Source organism: Hyperolius riggenbachi, chromosome 5 (genome assembly GCF_040937935.1).
Source record: "Hyperolius riggenbachi isolate aHypRig1 chromosome 5, aHypRig1.pri, whole genome shotgun sequence".
Classification (NCBI taxonomy): Eukaryota; Metazoa; Chordata; class Amphibia; order Anura; family Hyperoliidae; genus Hyperolius; species Hyperolius riggenbachi.
Window position 1 is genome coordinate 318,832,605 of NC_090650.1, and position 21,306 is coordinate 318,853,910.

Genomic DNA, 21,306 nt, shown 5'->3' on the forward strand with positions numbered 1-21,306 from the left:
CTTATCTATATGTTTTTGGGATGTGGGAGGAAACCGGAGTGCCCAGAAGAAACCCTTGCAGACACAGGGAGAGCATACAAACTCCTTGCAGATGTTGACCTGGCTGGGATCTGAACTGGGGACCCAGCGCTTGCAAGGCAAGAGTGCTAACCACTACACCACTGTGCTGCTACACTCTATCTCTACCCTTTCACAGGTAACTCCTTCCTTGTCTAATCCTAATCAACCCTTTAGGGCCCATTCACACTTGCAAAAAGGTAGCATTTTTGCTAGCGTTTTGTGCTTGTGATTTTTGGCGATTAGCGTGAAAAAATTGCCATTCACACTAGGCGAGTTTTTTGTGTTTTCGTTTAGCGCTTCTATAGAACAAAACGTGATCACCGGAAAATTGCCTGAAAATGGTGCAGGATACAAAGTGGCGTTTGGTGATTTGGGTTAATTGCCGGCGATTAATGCAAATCGCCCAAGTGAGAATGGGCCTATAGGGTATTATTGCACTAGCGATTTAAAAAGGGCTAGCGCTTGATCGTTTTGCCGAAATCACCGGCAAAACGCTCAAGTGTGGCAGCCCCTTCCAAATGCCTAATGTTAATCTCCCCATGGAATGCTGATGTCTAATTTTAGGCCCTGGTCACAGTGGGGCATTGCATTGTGACTTTATAGTGTTAAAATATTGCAGAAAGTGTCACAACAATAATAAGTTGATGCAACATTTGGAGTGCATGCGGTTTGTTGGCGTCCAATGCACTAAGGTATCCCAATGCACTACCTGCAGTGTAATGCTGCATAATGCATGTGTTATTAGAGGCAGTAAAGAATACTATTCATTGACTGTATTCTTCAGTGTATGCAAGCTAAAGGCTACATAATGTATGTTGGGATTTTTTCATTTTGTAGCATTCCTGATGTTATCTATTATTACCAAGGTGGTAATAGTAGACAAGGCACAGAACATTCATATCATGCTTTTCTCCTGGCACCTTAAGGCTGGGAACATACTTTGCAGAACTGCATGCGTTTTCCACTATGTGATATGGGGAAACAAATGTGATTCTGCTAAGTGTGTTCCTAGCCTAAGGCCTGGAACCCACTACAAATCGCTAATTATTTATTTTATTTATTTATTTTAAGTATTTATATAGCGCTGACATATAACACAGCGCTGTACAGAGTATATTGTCTTGTCACTAACTGTCCCTCTGAGGGGCTCACAATGGGCTTGATTCACAAAGCTGTGCTAACTGTTTAGCACGGGCGTGCTAAACAGTTAGCATGTGAAGTTCCGCTTGTGGAATTTTGCAAGTGCAAAGTGCCACGATTGGGGACATTTGCACGTGATAATGCGGACTTTTGCAAGCGATCACGTGGACTTTGGCATGTGATCGGTGCCTGATCGCGTGCAAAAGTTGCGTTATAGCGCGATCGTCCGTGAGTGACACTTAATGTGCTAACTGTTTAGCACGCCCGTGCTAAACCATTAGCACGGCTTTGTGAATCAAGCCCCATCTAGTCAAGCATGGGCAAACTTGGCCCGCCAGCTGTTAAGGAAATACAAATCCCACAAAGCATTGCAGAAGTCTGACAGTCATGACTCATAAAGGCAAATGCATTGTGGGACTTGTAGTTCCTTAACAGATGGAGGGTCAAGTTTGCCCATGCCTGATTCTAGTCCCTACCATAGTCAAATGGCTATGTATGTATTGTGTAGTGCATGTATCATAGTCTATGGACAATATAGGGGGAAGCCAATTAAATTATCCATATGTTTTGGTGATTTGTGAGGAAACCGGAGTGGCCGGAGGAAACCCACACAGACATGGTGAAAACATACAAACTCCTTGCAGACATTGACCTGGCTGGGATTCGAACTGGGGACCCAGCATTGCAAGGCAAGAGTGCTAACCCACTACACCAATGTGCTGCTAATCACAATCACTAGTGTTTTGTAAGTGATTTCATGAGTGATTTTGTTAGCTTTTTTAAAAAGTGTCAGATTATTGCCAGCGATTGTGTAGCAATTAGCGATTCCCATTTTTATTTTTGATTGGTCCTTTCAATTTATTTTAATTTTGTTACAGTGTGCAGTCATTTCAAAATGCTAGCAATATCACTCTCTGCAGGTTTTTATGAGCGATTATGCCAGTGTTTATATACTTTACATTGCAGAAATGCAAAACATGCTGCACGTCCTGCATTTTGCGATGTGGTAATTGCAATTGCTCCAGTGGTATTTGGCCAATCCATTAACATTATCTGAGCGTTCAGGGAAATTGCTAGTGGTTTGAGTTGCTCCCTAAACGCTCAGAAAATCGATCTAGTGGGTTCCTGCCCTGAAGCACCAGAGCTGCAGCCACCAGGATGTGCTCTATAGGCAGTAGCAGTGTCAGGGTTTGTTCACATCTAGTGCATTTTCTGCCTTTTTTCAAGAGCAGGCGATTTTTGAAATGGCTCACAAAACACTTGTGCAATGATTCTCTATGTGAAGGTTCATATCAGTACATTGTGTCCGCTTTGCGCTCTGCAAAGTGGTGTCTGTACCATTTTTTTTTTTTTTTTTGCTGTAATGGAAGGTATGGGAAGAGTGGTAAATGCTGCCAAAATTGCTGTATGTGTTGATTGCATTCATGTTTTTAAGAATAAATACATTGTATTTATTGTTTTCTGGGTCAAAGAGCTCACTTCCTGACTGACCTCAGGAAGGTATAAAATGCAGTTTCTCTGCAAAAGTGCTTACAAAAGCACTTTGCACAAAATTGTATTGAGCAGTGGAGTGCCGGGAGGGGGAAAAAAACATAATGGTCCAAAAACTGAACATTGCTGCTGTCAGCAATTTTAAATTTGAACAGAGCCTTAGGGAGTCTTGACCAAGGTCTCCTCACTGAATAGGTGCTGGTTTACTGAACAGGAAGAGGTAAGGATAGAACCTTGGTTGGCTGTGTTAGTGGCAGAGCCCTTAACCAGTACACTAGCCAGGCACTAGTACACTAGCCAGGCACTAGTACACTAGCCAGCCACTAGTACATAGTGTTGCTTGGATAGTACTTTTTAAAATCCGAATTGATTCGGATCCGGATTTTCAGATATTCAGATCCGGTTCGGATATCCCAATCTGACCTTTTAGATATCTGCATGAACGTGGATATTCGAACGCATTATCTGTGGATATCCAACCTATTTGGATATCTGGATAGAGAAACTGGAAGTGCCTTTCAAAATGCTTTAAAACCATTTATAACCTTTAAAAACACCTTCTGGCCTCTTACCCACCTTCCTTGCTTCCTCCGGAGGGGCTGAATCTTGTGTTCCAGGTATTTGTAGGATGTCAAAAGCATGCTCACATACCTTGGTCAGGAATCGAACCCAGGTCTACGGCTTAGAAGGCAGCTCTACTCACCGATATACCACCAGTGGCCAGGAATAAAGTCCAGGTCAACTAACATTACAGGCTGAAGCCATCCATTTCACACATTTCTTCAACTACAAGAAAGGCCCAGGAGTAGTCTTAGCTCCCGTAATATCTATGTTACGGCAGAGCCTTTATTACACTTTCTCTTACAGGGCTATGGAAACTGTTTTGCCCATGTGATAAAGCGAGGTGCAAAAATGAAATCATGCCTAGCAGAGGATGGTTTCAATCCATCAGCCTCTGGGTTATGGGCCCAGCACACATCTGCTGCGCCACTCTGCAGTCTGCTTTACATTTGTATACAATCTTCAAGTTTAAGAAGGGTACATTAATTCCCTTTACCAAACAGCAAGGGCGTCCCTGGGTGGGCTTGAACCACCAACCTTTCGGTTAACAGCCAAATGCACTAACCAATTGTGCCACAAGGACTGTGTGTATGTTGTGGCTGCAAAATGGCTATCTGGGGTTCTCTTTGGACAACTGTTGAGCACAAAATGCAAGGCCATCCCTGGGTGGGCTTGAGCCACCAACCTTTTGGTTAACAGGCAAATGCATTAACCAATTGTGCCACAAGAACTTTGTACATGTTGTTGCTGCTAAATGGCTATCTGTGGTTTCCTTTGGACAACAGTTGAATACAAAATGCAAGGCCATCCCTGGGTGGGCTTGAACCGCCAACCTTCTGGTTAACAGCTAAATGCACTAATCAATTGCGCTACAAGGGCTATGTATATGCCATGGCTATCTGGGGTTTTCTTCAGACAACTGTTGAGCACAAGATACAAGGCCATACCTGGGTGGGCTTGAATCATCAACCTTGCTGTTAACAGCCAAATGTACTAACCAATTGTGCCACAAGGACTGTGTGTATGTCATGTGATAATATAAAGGTAGTTAATTTGCATTTGCAAGCTGCGTAAATTTGCAACTCAAAATAATTGGTATCTCATTAACCATCCCTTCTTCCAGACTTTGTTTTCAAGTTTGGTGAGGGCTGTTTTACACTGTGGGTGACTGTGGTGCACTAGGCAGTTTTTAAGGATGCAAACTTTTGAAATTATGTTTGAAAGTCTACTACTTAGTTAATATGTTTAAAAATATTGGGTAGACTAGAGTGAGGAGATTTGAACTTGCAACCTTGATAATAATATGCCTGCAGACTTAATGTGATGTGCCACAGCTCTCACACAGCAGTTATGACATGGTAGTACATGGATCAAGTGATAAGTATGTGCATATTTAAAACTGGCTTTTGAAAGCTTTTTATTTATGCATGTTTTTGTTTGTATAGCATTGTTTAGCTGTCTGGACAAGAGAGAAGGTCTTGAAACTACAAAATCTCTGCAGATAAGACTATGGGCCAAATTTGAATTTGTAATGCTAGTGGCATAAAGTAAGAGCACAATCAACCATGCCACCACACCATCTATAAAGTGGAACATTTTCACTAGCAAAGTTAACTGTTCTTGACATCTGATCCAATTCCTAGGCTGGAATCACAGTTATCTGATTGCACTTGTACTGGTACTGTAATGAATGTATTATTTTGGGGAGAAATGGGAGTAAACTGAGACAGAAAAAAAGAAAAGAGAATATGGGTGCTGAAGACACCTGTGGACAAATTAGACCTTGTAATGTTAGCATCATGGATGAACAACATGATCCACCATGCCATTGTGCTATCTTCATTGTGGACATTTGATGTGAGATGTATATGGATGTTGTCATGTGGAATGCTGCTGCCAGGTAATGCTACTGTGTGTGAGTGCTGAATGTGTGTGTTGTTACGTTTTATGTAATTTGGCTACATATAAATTATGTGAAAGAATATGGGATAGTTGAGCTTTGTGCCTGGTGGGGATGCATGGGTGGTGGCATCCTGCCCCTGGAGTTAGAAGGCTAAAGGAAGTTGGTGTGAAGTTGGTGATGGGTAGGCAGAATGTGTGTTTTGTGTCTGCTGGTGCCTGATTTCTGTGAAATGGTTTTGTTATGCATGTGAACCAAGTGTTAGTGAATGTGAAATGGCCGTTTTGCCTATGTGTTAGCACCTCTACACTCATCTCTGTCATTTGTCTCACTCCAGCATTAATAAAGGAATTAGAGGCAGCAGAACAGGCAAGTAATTAGTGTTTGTTGAAAGGAAATATATATCTTGTTTTAAGTTTGTGTGTGCTTAAATATCAGGGCATCTTATAATGGCAAATGTGAGTTTTGGTCTTAAAAGCATAAGGCAAAGAGCATCTCCAAGATTATAATAGAAAAGTCAATTTGCTTTTGAATGGAGTTTTTTTAAGCTGTGCTAGCCTTCCTGTGCCACCCTGCATTACCTTTTGTCTGTACTGGCAGCTGAATTATGAGTAGTATGTATGTTACCCACTGAGCTATGGTAACTATGTGTTGCCATGCTACCTGAGTTCTAGTTTTTTACTCACTGCCTTATTTGTTATATAAGCATGATGAATTGTTGTGGATGCATCCCTTCCTATTGCCTACTGGTGCTTGCTGTACCCTATGATTTCTGTGCCAACTGTACACCTATGACACCTCAGCTGTACATTCCTACTGGCTACCTACCTACCTATGTAACTGTGCTAGTCACTGCCTTGAATGCTGCTCATAATTATAAATCTTGTGTATAGGTATGATGGTGGATTTAAACCCAGAACCTTATATATTATGAGTCTGCTGCCTTACACACTAACCTACTCTCAAGCTGAAAAGCCCAAGCTGCACAATTAGTTGAAGGCTGACTTATGAAGCATTGATAGTTCTACATAAGCTATGAGTCTTCTTTCTTTTTTATGGTGGGGGTTGCATGGCAGTGTGTGGCTCATAGTGCAAGTGTGCAGGTCTTATGAGCACAAGGTTGTGGGTTCAAATCCCACAGTCTCCATAAGTTGTAAATTGAAATAAAGGTGCTAATGTGTGGGGCTGGTTACCACAAGGCCATGGGTTCAAATCCCAAGCATGTAACATAAAGATGGAGAAGAAGTGTAAGTGTAAGTGTAAAAGTGTAAGTGTAAAAGTGTAAGTGTAAAAGTGTAAGTGTAAAAGTGTAAGTGTAAAAGTGTAAGTGTAAAAGTGTAAGTGTGTAAGTGTAAAAGTGTAAGTGTGTAAGTGTAAAAGTGTAAGTGTGTAAGTGTAAAAGTGTAAGTGTGTAAGTGTAAAAGTGTAAGTGTGTAAGTGTAAAAGTGTAAGTGTGTAAGTGTAAGTGTGTAAGTGTAAGTGTAAGTGTAAGTGTAAGTGTAAGTGTAAGTGTAAGTGTAAGTGTAAGTGTAAGTGTAAGTGTGCCGTGTGTGGGGTGCTCAGTCCCGTCTGGGTTGGACCCAGTGGTGGGTCGGGTCGAGGAGGATGCATGTGTGCCGTGTGTGGGGTGCTCAGTCCCGTCTGGGTTGGACCCAGTGGTGGGTCGGGTCGAGGAGGATGCATGTGTGCCGTGTGTGGGGTGCTCAGTCCCGTCTGGGTTGGACCCAGTGGTGGGTCGGGTCGAGGAGGATGCATGTGTGCCGTGTGTGGGGTGCTCAGTCCCGTCTGGGTTGGACCCAGTGGTGGGTCGGGTCGAGGAGGATGCATGTGTGCCGTGTGTGGGGTGCTCAGTCCCGTCTGGGTTGGACCCAGTGGTGGGTCGGGTCGAGGAGGATGCATGTGTGCCGTGTGTGGGGTGCTCAGTCCCGTCTGGGTTGGACCCAGTGGTGGGTCGGGTCGAGGAGGATGCATGTGTGCCGTGTGTGGGGTGCTCAGTCCCGTCTGGGTTGGACCCAGTGGTGGGTCGGGTCGAGGAGGATGCATGTGTGCCGTGTGTGGGGTGCTCAGTCCCGTCTGGGTTGGACCCAGTGGTGGGTCGGGTCGAGGAGGATGCATGTGTGCCGTGTGTGGGGTGCTCAGTCCCGTCTGGGTTGGACCCAGTGGTGGGTCGGGTCGAGGAGGATGCATGTGTGCCGTGTGTGGGGTGCTCAGTCCCGTCTGGGTTGGACCCAGTGGTGGGTCGGGTCGAGGAGGATGCATGTGTGCCGTGTGTGGGGTGCTCAGTCCCGTCTGGGTTGGACCCAGTGGTGGGTCGGGTCGAGGAGGATGCATGTGTGCCGTGTGTGGGGTGCTCAGTCCCGTCTGGGTTGGACCCAGTGGTGGGTCGGGTCGAGGAGGATGCATGTGTGCCGTGTGTGGGGTGCTCAGTCCCGTCTGGGTTGGACCCAGTGGTGGGTCGGGTCGAGGAGGATGCATGTGTGCCGTGTGTGGGGTGCTCAGTCCCGTCTGGGTTGGACCCAGTGGTGGGTCGGGTCGAGGAGGATGCATGTGTGCCGTGTGTGGGGTGCTCAGTCCCGTCTGGGTTGGACCCAGTGGTGGGTCGGGTCGAGGAGGATGCATGTGTGCCGTGTGTGGGGTGCTCAGTCCCGTCTGGGTTGGACCCAGTGGTGGGTCGGGTCGAGGAGGATGCATGTGTGCCGTGTGTGGGGTGCTCAGTCCCGTCTGGGTTGGACCCAGTGGTGGGTCGGGTCGAGGAGGATGCATGTGTGCCGTGTGTGGGGTGCTCAGTCCCGTCTGGGTTGGACCCAGTGGTGGGTCGGGTCGAGGAGGATGCATGTGTGCCGTGTGTGGGGTGCTCAGTCCCGTCTGGGTTGGACCCAGTGGTGGGTCGGGTCGAGGAGGATGCATGTGTGCCGTGTGTGGGGTGCTCAGTCCCGTCTGGGTTGGACCCAGTGGTGGGTCGGGTCGAGGAGGATGCATGTGTGCCGTGTGTGGGGTGCTCAGTCCCGTCTGGGTTGGACCCAGTGGTGGGTCGGGTCGAGGAGGATGCATGTGTGCCGTGTGTGGGGTGCTCAGTCCCGTCTGGGTTGGACCCAGTGGTGGGTCGGGTCGAGGAGGATGCATGTGTGCCGTGTGTGGGGTGCTCAGTCCCGTCTGGGTTGGACCCAGTGGTGGGTCGGGTCGAGGAGGATGCATGTGTGCCGTGTGTGGGGTGCTCAGTCCCGTCTGGGTTGGACCCAGTGGTGGGTCGGGTCGAGGAGGATGCATGTGTGCCGTGTGTGGGGTGCTCAGTCCCGTCTGGGTTGGACCCAGTGGTGGGTCGGGTCGAGGAGGATGCATGTGTGCCGTGTGTGGGGTGCTCAGTCCCGTCTGGGTTGGACCCAGTGGTGGGTCGGGTCGAGGAGGATGCATGTGTGCCGTGTGTGGGGTGCTCAGTCCCGTCTGGGTTGGACCCAGTGGTGGGTCGGGTCGAGGAGGATGCATGTGTGCCGTGTGTGGGGTGCTCAGTCCCGTCTGGGTTGGACCCAGTGGTGGGTCGGGTCGAGGAGGATGCATGTGTGCCGTGTGTGGGGTGCTCAGTCCCGTCTGGGTTGGACCCAGTGGTGTCGATTACTTTTGCCATCAAAATTTACCGTAGGATTCGATTCCACAAGCAGGGCAGGTCTCGTTGTTCTTCTATGGCGGTTTTCGCCAATCCCTCAGCTCCGACTACTTCGGATGAACCAATGCAAATAGGTCATTCCAAACTGACAGAAGCTGAGAAGACTAGGAGAAGGAGAGAGGACCTTTGCTTATCCTGTGTGAGAGATCGCGGAAAAGCCGCCACATGTGATACTGAGCAGGCGGCTGATTCCGCATCCAGTGCAGCGGTTTGCACGCGGAAGCGTGTGTTTTATAGCAAGGCAGAATGCGGAAAAACCGCCACATGCAACAACAGTAAGGCGGCTGGTTCCGCGTCCAGCGCGACGGCTTGCACGCGGCGCCGTGTGTCTGGTGTGGCTGAGTCTATTAGTGCACGTAGGCTTAGGAATACACGCGCGCGCGCTGAGAGGCAGAATTCTTATACTAAGCAGCAGGGCCGTATTTGTACTTTCCAGTGCCCTAGGCCTGCTGTCACCAAGCCCCCCCCCCCCCCCCCCAAAAAAAAAATTGTCCAACACTCTGACTAGCAAACATTGGTTTGAATGGACTCATCTCAGTTGTGCTGCTCTGCCTCCCATTCAACAAATAATTCCTGTAATTTGCGCTCCTGCCCGAATGTGCACAGCATGCGATAGTGTTCTGGGCATGCATACTTGAGAAATGACACTGATGTATGACCGGTACTTGTCAAGAATGCATAACACTGTACCGGCCTCAGTTGCTGTGCACAACTGGGCAGGAGTGAGATATTACAGGGAGCGCGAGTGGCCAGAGCATGCGCTTCTTCTTTGTCCTCTGTGCGACTGGCTGCAGTCAGAGCCACATACAGGTGACAGGGAGCGCGAGTGGCCAGAGCATGCACTGCTTCTTTGTCCTCTGTGCGACTGGCTGCAGTCTGAGCCACATACAGGTGACTGACAGGGAGCGCGAGTGGCCAGAGCATGCGCTGCTTCTTTGTCCTCTGTGCGACTGGCTGCAGTCAGAGCCACATACAGGTGACTGACAGGGAGCGCGAGTGGCCAGAGCATGCGCTGCTTCTTTGCCCTCTGTGCGACTGGCTGCAGTCAGAGCCACATACAGGTGACTGACAGGGAGCGCGAGCGGCCAGAGTATGCGCTGCTTCTTTGTCCTCTGTGCGACTGGCTGCAGTCGGAGCCACCAACAGGTGGCATTGCAGTGCAATGGAGAGAAGCCCATCCAAAACAGAGAACAGGTAAGTAGAAAACATCCTGTCAAGACCCACTTTGGATGTTCTGTTGTAATTACAGTGGTCCTGAACTCAGAACTTCCTCTCTGCTCTAAAAGATACGCAACAACATAACCTTTGAATAAAAACATTTTTGTTACAGCTGATACAAATCCTGCAATAAATCTGCAGTGTGTCTACTTCCTGCTTTTATGGAAGCAGACATATTTTTAACATCCTGTGCTTTCAAATGAGCTTAGCTGTTGTGGCAGTCAGGTGACACAGTGTAGAGATTAAATTACAACTTGTGACACAGAGGAGGGGGCGTTAGACAGGCTCTCTAAATACATACAGGATACATTCTCTGTTTTCCTTCTGTCCTGTGCAAGAGTTCAGCTTCACTTTAAAGCATCTGAATGACATTTATTTATATTTGCTGAAAAATCTATGCATCTCTTTTGAATGCTGAATGTACATATGGTGGTGTGTTCTAACATATTGACAGTATACGGGAACAGAGTCTGAAGAAGGCTTATTTAAATTGCCTTTAAAACGTTTTTTTAGGGTAAATGAGGCATGTAGCATCATGTTTTTTTATTGATGTGGGGACTTAAAATCCCTCTCTCAGATGGGAAATCCGAGTTTGCTCGGATAGTGCCAATCAGATTTTAAAAAAATATCCAAATTGCTATTCAAAGTTCGGATAGTGGAAAAAGTTCAGATTATCTGGGTAGTTCGGATACCCAAATATTGGATGAGCACCACTGCTCAGGTGTCATTTAAAATGACAATTTAGCAATGAAAGGGAAGAAAACAGCATTTTTTATCCTGCAGTCTCATAGATGGTAGGAGCTGGAAGACAGAAAATGAGTCAGGAAAGAGTTAACTAAGGAAGAGAAGCGACCACTGCTAAAACAGTCATAAATTAGGACTAGCTAAATTAACAACTGCTGGGGTCAGTGTCAAAGTTTTAAAAGTGGTGAAGAAACTGCAGAGCTCTCTGATGTTTGGGAATGCCTGCATTAAAACTCAGCGGAACTTAGTTCTATCTGCTTTGTAATGTAAATCCCTGGTATTTCTCACATCAATCTGTAAGTCTATCATACAAAGAAAGGAATGGATTATCAGGTGACCGTTATGATTGATCCTGATTGTTTTAACACATCAGGAAGTGAGAGAGAGATGCAGGGATTGGGGAACTGTGGAATTCAGCTATTAGTGCAGAGCAAGGCGCTGGCTGGCTGCGCTGCGGGACCAGAAGAGATGATTTACTTTGACATATGACCTCTTCTCTCTCCAAGTCATGCCGCCCTTCTTATCTTATCTAATTTTATCGCCCTAGGCCGTGGCCTTTCTGGCCTTTCCAGAAATCCGGCCCTGCTAAGCAGGAAGAGTCAGCTGACCAAGCCGATCAGCTGACCCCAGAGCAGGATACTATTGGTTGAGCAATTAGGGGTGGTGCTGGAGAGCACTACTGCATATATAGTTCCTGCTGGGGACTTGCAAGTTGTGCATTGTACGTGAAAGCACTCAGACCTAGTCAGATCCTTCAGTGTGTTTGAACCAGGTGGACCTGGGAATTCACACTTAGCCAGATTATTTGAATTGTATTCTGTTTATGCTTAAGCTAGTTCCAGGGTGTAGAGACCAAGGACCTCACACCCAGATTAGGGAACTGTATTGTCATCTATGTTATACTCCAGACTAGTTCCAGGGTGCTGAGACCAAGGACCTCGCACCCAAGATTAGGGAACTGTATTGTCTTCTGTGTTATACTTCAGACTAGTTCCAGGGTGCTGAGACCAAGGACCTCGCACCCAAGATTAGGGAACTGTATTGTCCTCTGTGTTATACTCCAGACTAGTTCCAGGGTGCTGAGACCACGGACCTCGCACCTAAGTCTAGGGAACTTGTGCAAATCTTTCTGTTATGCTTTAGACTATGACTTATAGCTTTTCTGACTACTCCTCTGTCTTCTGATTCGGTACCTCGTATATCTGATAATCCGTTGCTAGACCCTGCTTGACTTGGATACCGAATGTCAGGCATGGACTCACCCCCACCGCTGCCAGCGGCGCAAACGCCGCTCTCGGGGCCGACGTCACCGGGACTCTGAACTTCCGGGCCGCCTCGGCGGCTGCCACCTCCGGGCAGCGTTCCAGTCGCAGGTTGTCTCAGCAGGGCAGGGCAGCACGCTCACGCACGGAGCATCATGCCCTTTATGCCCTGAGAAGGAGGCTCTCATGAGCGGCTTGCTGGGACACTTCCCGCCCCTTTTCTGACGTCACCTGGGGGGTGGGGTTGCTGGGTTGACAGCCTGCATTTAAGCAGCAGACTGTCAGTACTCTGTGTCCGCTGTAGCGATCACACCCCTGTGCTAGCTCTCGGATCCACAGTATACCTATATATTGGTTCGGCCAATATATAGGTACTGGAAGACCATACCATTGTGATTTATCTGTGCCTTTGACCTTTTGCCTGTTCTTGACCTCGCTTTCTCTTGATCCTTTTGTACTGCTGCCTATCTGTTTTCCTGTTGCCGACCTTGCTAACTCTCTCGTTTAATCTCTTGCCCTTGTGTCTATGTGCCTCGATATCTCTGATACTCTGTTGCCGAACCTAGCCTGTACGACCATTCTCCACCAGCGGGCCCGTGCCGCTGGACGGAAGTTGCGGCGCTCAGTGGGCCCTCGCCACTGAGTAGTGCGCTATTACTGTTGCACCAATCACCACATTCTTTGTTATTTTTATTACCTGTCTGTGGGTCCCTTTCCACAGCCAGAGAATTGTGTATCCCAGTTTTTTCACTGTTGCTGTGCAGTTACTAGCGGAACGTGACAGTACAGCGGACCAAATAAAATGGATGCTCTGGTTCAGCAGGTTAACACTCTGACGACAGTCGTCACTCAATTAAGCCAGACCGTTAAAGATCAACAGGTCCAGCTCAATCGACTAGCAGAGGATGTGCAAAACCTGCAGGCGCCAGTTATTCCCGCTCCTATATTGCCTGTCGAACCTAAAATGCCGTTACCCAAACTGTTTTCAGGAGAACGTTCTGATTTCCGCAATTTCCGGGATCGATGTCAGTCATATTTTCAGATGCGTCCTACTTCCTCTGGTTCTGAATTACAAAGGGTCACGCTCATAAAGACCCTTCTACAGGGCGATTCGCAGACCTGGGCCTACAGTCTACCCTTGGGTCACGAGGCTCTTACCTCTGTCGAAAAGTTTTTCGAAGCCATGGCGGTTGTATATGACGATCCAGATATTTCCGCCACAGCTGAGAGGAAACTGAAAAGACTCAGACAGGGTCAGAACTCAGTGGAAACTTATGCTGCGGAATTTCGCAAATGGTCATTCTCTACCAGGTGGGAGGCACAGTCTCTTCTGGATAGGTTCCTAACCGGGTTGTCTGATTCCGTGTCGGAATTAATGTTAAGTCACCCTGAACCCAGAACCTTGGATGAGGCCATAAGTCTCGCTATTAAGATAGACCGCAGGGTACGCCTTCACAGGTCGGCCAGGCAGCGTCCCATCATGCGTTCGCAGCCTTCCTCGAGTTTCTCTAATTCCCCTTCCACTGACGAGCCCATGCAGCTGGGTCACTCTAAGTTATCTGAGACAGAAAAATTGAGAAGGAGAAAGGAGGGTCTGTGCCTATATTGCGGGGATAAGGGTCATATCGCGTCCGTTTGTACCAAGAAGGCGGAAAACTTCTCCGCCTAGGGTTAGTCGGGGGAACTACTCTAGGCGAGAATTCTGTACCTCCTAAAGATAAAGTCTTATTTCCCATTTCCATTTCTTGGGACAAACAAGACATTGCACTGCAGGCTTTTGTTGATACGGGCGCTGCAGCCAATTTCATGGATTTTAATTTGGCACTTAAGTTAGGCATACCGGTTATCCCTTTAGAAAAACGTATTATAGTCACTGCTATCAATGATTCACCATTACAGGATAGTCAACCTGTCTCTCTCACACCTGAGTTAATTTGTACCGTTGGGGTCTTACACTGTGAAAAATTACGATTTTATCTTATTAGAATGCCGTCATGTTCTATTATTTTGGGTCTACCTTGGTTACGTTTGCATTCTCCACATATTGATTGGTCCTCAGGATAGTTGCTGTCTTGGTCATCCTACTGTCAGAAGCACTGTATATCTAAGTGTCCCCTTCGTTCCGTTGACTTAGCCCCTCAAGGCCTACCTCAGCATTATATCTCTTATGCCGATGTTTTTTGTCCACGGTCTGCTGATTCACTACCACCTCACAGACCTTATGACTGCCCTATCGAGCTCAGACCTGGAACCATGCCCCCCAGGGGTCATCTTTATAATCTCACTGGTCCCGAAAAAGTGGCTATGAGGGAGTACATCCGGGAGAATTTAGATAAGGGGTTCATTCGGCCCTCCAGATCACCAGCTGGGGCAGGATTCTTCTTTGTGAAGAAAAAAGACGGGGGTCTGCGTCCCTGCATCGACTACAGAGCTCTTAATGCCATAACGATTAAAAACCGTTACCCGCTTCCCTTGATTGATGATCTCTTTACTCAGGTCACAGGTGCTCAGATATTTACTAAATTGGATCTCAGGGGAGCCTACAACCTGATCAGGATTAGACAGGGTGACGAATGGAAGACAGCATTCAACACTCAGGACGGGCATTACGAATACCTGGTCATGCCTTTTGGTCTGTGTAATGCCCCCGCTGTCTTCCAAGAGCTAGTTAATGACATTTTCAGGGAGGTAGTGGGGAAATTTGTGGTCGTCTATTTGGACGACATCTTGATCTTTTCTCACAACATCAGAGAACATAGGTCTCAGGTTCAGTATGTTTTACACAAGTTGCGTGAAAATTCATTATATGCCAAGTTGGAGAAATGTTCGTTCGAGGTGACTGAGGTTCCATTCCTCGGCTATATGATCTCCAGATCTGGGTTATCAATGGATAACAGTAAAGTCGCTGCAGTTTTGAACTGGCCTCAACCGGTTGGTCTGAAAGCTTTACAACGGTTTCTGGGTTTTTCTAATTATTACAGAAAATTCATAAAGGGGTATTCTTCTCTGGTGGCTCCTCTTACTGACATGACAAAAAAAGGGGCTAATACTAGCAATTGGTCTCCCGAAGCCATTTCTGCTTTTTTGAGTCTAAAATCAGCTTTCTGTTCTGCTCCTATTCTGCACCATGTCGATTCTTCCAGGCCATTTATCGTGGAGGTAGACGCATCTGAGATTGGTGTGGGAGCAGTCTTGTCACAGTATTCCGGGTCACAGGGGAGACTCCATCCCTGCGCTTTTTTCTCAAAGAAATTTTCTGAGGCGGAGAGGAATTATGATATCAGGAACAGGGAATTATTGGCCGTAAAGTTGGCTTTTGAGGAGTGGCGACACTGGCTGGAGGGGGCGGAGCATGTAATCACGGTTTATACGGATCATAAGAACCTGGAGTATCTGAAGGGGGCTAAGAGATTAAACCCCAGGCAGGCACGGTGGTCCTTGTTCTTTTCTAGGTTTGACTTCATCATCACGTTCAAACCCGGAAGCAAAAATATCAAAGCAGATGCTCTTTCCCGATGCTTTGACATAGAGTCAGTACTGCCCTCCGAACCAGATCCAATTTTATCTGAGAAGGTTGTCTTAGCCAGTATAGACTCTATTGGTGATCTTGCTTCTGTCCTTCTCCCTTACCAACAGGACAGTCCGGCAGGAAAACCTTCTGAGCTCATGTTTGTGCCTTTACAGTTCAGATTACAGATACTACAACTCTTTCATTCCCATAAGCTAGCTGGTCATCCTGGAGTGACTCGAACCAGAGAATTGTTATCCAGAAGTGTCTGGTGGCCCACTTGGAGGAGTGACACCGAAGACTTTGTGGTCTCTTGTGCAGTGTGCTCACGGAGTAAACCCTCACGAGTATCTCCGGTGGGTACCCTCCAGCCTCTGCCCATACCCTCCGAGCCTTGGACTCATGTATCCATGGATTTCGTGGGAGAATTGCCTCCCTCGGATGGTAATACGGTGATTTGGGTCATTGTTGATCGATTCTCTAAGATGGCTCATTTTGTGCCTTTGAGGAAATTTCCCTCCGCTAAAGAACTGGCAGATCTCTTTGTGATCCACATTCTTCGCCTTCATGGGGTTCCTGAGAACATAGTATCTGACAGAGGAGTGCAGTTTGTCTCAGAATTCTGGAGGGAATTTTGCAAGGTACTAGGGATCACCCTCTCTTTTTCGTCTGGTTTTCATCCCCAGACCAATGGTCAAACAGAGAGGATGAACCAGTCATTGGAACAGTATCTTCGGTGTTATGTGGCAGACAATCAAACAGAATGGGTTCAGTACTTACCATATTTCGAATTTGCCCATAACAATCTTCGGAGTTCTTCCTCAGGGTTTTCACCATTTCAGATCGTCAATGGAAGATCACCAAGGTTTTCTCCACTTCCTGTCAGGGCTTCACCCTTCCCTGCCCTGGAAGTCTGGCAGGAGACGCTAAGATCTCTTTGGAAGGAAGTAAACGCTAATTTGAAAAAGACAGTTTCTCTCCAGAAACGACAGGCTGACCGAAGGCGTTCACCCGAGTGGGAGTTCTCTCCCGGAGATCTTGTCTGGATCTCTACTCGGCATATCGCCTTACGACAGCCATCAGCGAAACTTGGACCTAAATTTATTGGTCCATATCCTATAGCCAAGAAGATCAATAAGGTATCTTATCAGGTGACATTACCCCAGTCTATGCGTGGAGTGAGAACATTTCATGTGTCTTTGCTGAACCCCGCAGTACATGTGGACTCTTACCCTCCTCCCGTTCTTGTAGACGGTGAACCTGAGTATGAGGTCGAGAGAATTCTGGACTCTCGTTTTGTTCGGAGGTCTCTCCAGTATTTGGTTCATTGGAGAGGATATGGTCCTGAGGAGAGATCCTGGGTACCAGCACATCAATTCCACGCACAGGAGCTCATACAGGAATTTCATGACTCTCATCCCGATAGACCTTCATTGGCGCGTTCGGAGACCACGCCTCAGGGGAGGGGTAATGTCAGGCATGGACTCACCCCCACCGCTGCCAGCGGCGCAAACGCCGCTCTCGGGGCCGACGTCACCGGGACTCTGAACTTCCGGTCCGCCTCGGCGGCTGCCACCTCTGGGCAGCGTTCCAGTCGCAGGTTGTCTCAGCAGGGCAGGGCAGCACGCTCACGCACGGAGCGTCATGCCCTTTATGCCCTGAGAAGGAGGCTCTCATGAGCGGCTTGCTGGGACACTTCCCGCCCCTTTTCTGACGTCACCTGGGGGGTGGGGTTGCTGGGTTGACAGCCTGCATTTAAGCAGCAGACTGTCAGTACTCTGTGTCCGCTGTAGCGATCACACCCCTGTGCTAGCTCTCGGATCCACAGTATACCTATATATTGGTTCGGCCAATATATAGGTACTGGAAGACCATACCATTGTGATTTATCTGTGCCTTTGACCTTTTGCCTGTTCTTGACCTCGCTTTCTCTTGATCCTTTTGTACTGCTGCCTATCTGTTTTCCTGTTGCCAACCTTGCTAACTCTCTCGTTTAATCTCTTGCCCTTGTGTCTATGTGCCTCGATATCTCTGATACTCTGTTGCCGAACCTAGCCTGTACGACCATTCTCCACCAGCGGGCCCGTGCCGCTGGACGGAAGTTGCGGCGCTCAGTGGGCCCTCGCCACTGAGTAGTGCGCTATTACTGTTGCACCAATCACCACATTCTTTGTTATTTTTATTACCTGTCTGTGGGTCCCTTTCCACAGCCAGAGAATTGTGTATCCCAGTTTTTTCACTGTTGCTGTGCAGTTACTAGCGGAACGTGACACCGAATCAGCCTTCTGTCTTTGTACTTTATCTGTCAGTGTGCTGCCGACCCCGAGAGCTATCTCTCTCCTTAAGAGATAGTCTCCAGATCACATGGTGACATCCACCCTTAGGTGTCACGCACTCTCTGGCCATTCCTGTCTCCAGCCGGACTCCTCCCCTTGAAGAGCCTCAGGCTGCTGGAAGGTTCCTGTGCTCCCAGAGCAGTGTCCTTTTACTGTATATCGCCTGCTCAGCAGGTGCATCACTCAAAGTATTACTGTTACACCAAACACTCACATACCTATAGGTGTCCAGAGGTTAGCAATATATCTGATTGTCGGTGATTCTGCAGATCATCAATAATCGGGTATATATCTGCATTCTTGGTGATACTGCAGATCACCAATAATCAGATTCTCTCTGCGTGCTGACACCAATCGTTACAGTAACACTGTGATTTGGGTGGTTGTAGACCGTTTTAGCAAAATGGTACATTTTGTTGCCTTGAAAAAACTTCCTTCTGCTTCAGAATTAGCCGATTTATTCGTCACTCATATCTTTCGTTTGCATGGGATCCCAGAAAATGTGGTCTCTGATAGAGGGGTACAGTTCATCTCAAAGTTTTGGCGAGCTTTTTGTCATCATTTAGGATTGAGTTTGTCTTTTTCCTCTGGATACCATCCTTAGACCAATGGTCAGACTGAGAGGATGAATCAGTCTCTTGAACAGTTCCTTAAATGTTATGTGGCTGATGCTCAGCATGAATGGGTTTGATTTCTCCCTTTTGCGGAGTTTGCGCATAATAACCTTAGGAACACCTCCTCCGGTTTTTCACCTTTTCAAGTGGTCACTGGGAGGTCTCCCAAGTTTTCTCCATTACCAGTTGTTACTTCTCCTTTTCCTGTCCTGGAAGATTGGCAGAGGTCTTTGAAAAATATATGGTCCCTGGTTAATGCTAATCTGAAGAAAGCTGTAGATATACAGAAAAAACAGGCTGATAAGAAGCGCTCTCCCGAGTGGAACTTTTATCCGGGGGATTTGGTTTGGGTGTCAACTCGTTATATTGCCTTACCGCAACCTTCTGTCAAGTTGGGACCAAGATACATTGGTCCATATCCCATTACCAAAAAGATCAATGATGTGGCATTTAAGGTAGCTCTTCCTTCTAATATGAGAAGTGTAAGATCTTTTCATGTCTCTTTATTGAAACCAGCAGTGTATGTGGACTCATCTCCTCCGCCTCCTATTCTGATTGAGGGGGAACTGGAATACGAGATTGAGGAAATTTTGGATTCCCGTAGAGTTCGGAATTCAGTACAGTATCTGGTTCACTGGAAGGGCTATGGTCCTGAGGAGAGATCATGGGTACCATTCCATCGACTTCATGCTGAGGAATTTCATTTCTTGCATCCTGAGAAACCATCTGGGGCGTGTCCGGAGGCCACGCCTCGGGGGGGGGGGGGGGGGGGGGAAATGTCAGTGTCAGTGAGCTCACCTCTCCGGACGGCAGTGCGACTTCCAGGTCGGGCATCTCAGCAGCCGCAGCTACGTCATCCAGCACGTCTCTCGTCGGCTGGGGGAGAACGCGCAAGTCTGGTACAATTGAGGGCGGGTCTGCTCGCTCGCGCACGGAGCGGCAGGACCTTTATGGATGCAGCAAATGGGTCAGCTGACCTTGCGGTCAGCTGACACTAGCCCCACCCATCTTTGCTGCTGATTGGTGCTTGCTCCTGGGCTGGTCTTCGGATCTGACAGCTTGTATTTAGGTTCCGATCGGTCAGTTGCCCGTTGTCTGTTGTTGCTGATACTTCACAGTGAAAGCTCTCAGGCCTAGTCAGTGCTGTGTTGTAACGATCGGTGTAACACAGAGAGGATCTGATTACCGGTGATCTGCAGTATCACCGAGAATACAGATATATACCCGATTATTGATGATCTGCAGTATCACCGATAATCAGATATATCTGCTAACCTCTGGACACCTGAGAGATGAGAGTGTTTGGTGCAACAGTAATACTTTGAGGACAGCACCCGTAAGATAGGTGCTAGACAGTACCAGATACTGCTTAGGATCTGATTCCTTCCCCAGGCCTGATGCTCCCCAAGGGGCGGAGCCAGGCTGAGTGAGTGGGAAGGACAGAACGTGAGTGACACCAATGGGCGGTGTCACTAACGGATCATGTGAACTATCTCCTAACAGGAGGTACAGAATCAGAGATCAGAAGAATGGTCAGGAAGGCAGAAGGTCATAACAAATAATCAACAATACCTAGACTTGAGTGCGAGCTCCAAGATTCTCACACTCTAGGAACTAGACTAGATAATACAATAATACAGATGGTACAGAATTCCTAGACTAAGGTGTGAGTTCCTTGGCCATCAACACCTTGGAAACTGGTCTAGATAATAATACAGATAATAACAGAATTCCTAGGCTAAGGTGTGAGCTCCGTGATCATCAACACCTATGAAACTGTCTAATAAACACAGATACTGACAAGGTCTGAGTGCTACCACGTAGGGATCGCAACGCCAGACACCAGATGAATGACCAGCACCCAGTATATATACATTGGCGCTCTCCAGCGCCACCCCTAAGTGCTGGACCAATTAAAGTTGCTGAAATTGTCAGCTGACCGGCTTGGTCAGCTGACCCCCTTCTGACTGCCATAAAGACCCTGCCTCTCTGCGCGCGCGCACGTCCTCCTAAACCAGTGTGGACTATCAGTCCCAGCCACACCAGTCATGTGTTGCAATGTTTCTGCTGTGTTGGATGCGGAATCCGCCGCACCGCTGTCTGTGCATGCGGTGTTTTCTCCGCATTCCGCATTACTGAGAGGAGAAGGCCTATGCGTGCAACTTGCCGCATTGGACGCGGAATCCGCCGCCCTGTTGTTTGAGCATGCGGCGGTTTCTCCGCGCTCCGACTGCGCGCCAGCTGCCATGTCGAACACTGAGTCAGCCGCCTCACTCTGAGTATTAGCGGCGGCTTTTCCGCGTTTTCTCACAGTACCCCCCCCCCCCCCCCCCCGAGGAGTGGACTCCGGACAACTACTACCAGGTTTCTCGGGATATCGAGTGTGGAACTCCCTTCTCAATTTGTCCGCATGCATGCGACACTCAGGTACCCATGTTCTTTCTTCCATACCATACCCCTTCCAGTGCACCAGATACTGTAGTGAGTTCTGCACTACTCGTGAATCTAAAATTTTCTCTACTTCATACTCAGGTTGGTCGTCTACCATCACAGGAGGAGGCGGATTGGTACCCACATGGACTGCTGGCTTAAGCAGGGATACATGAAAAGATCTTACACCACGCATGCTAGCAGGAAGATCGATTTTATAATTAACATTGTTGATCTTCCTGGTCACAGAAAAAGGGCCCACAAACCTGGGACCTAACTTGGCCGAGGGTTGTTTCAGGGTCAAATGACGTGTGGAGACCCAGACCAGGTCTCCTGGTCGGAACTTCCACTCTAAGGATCGTTTCTTGTCAGCTTGACCTT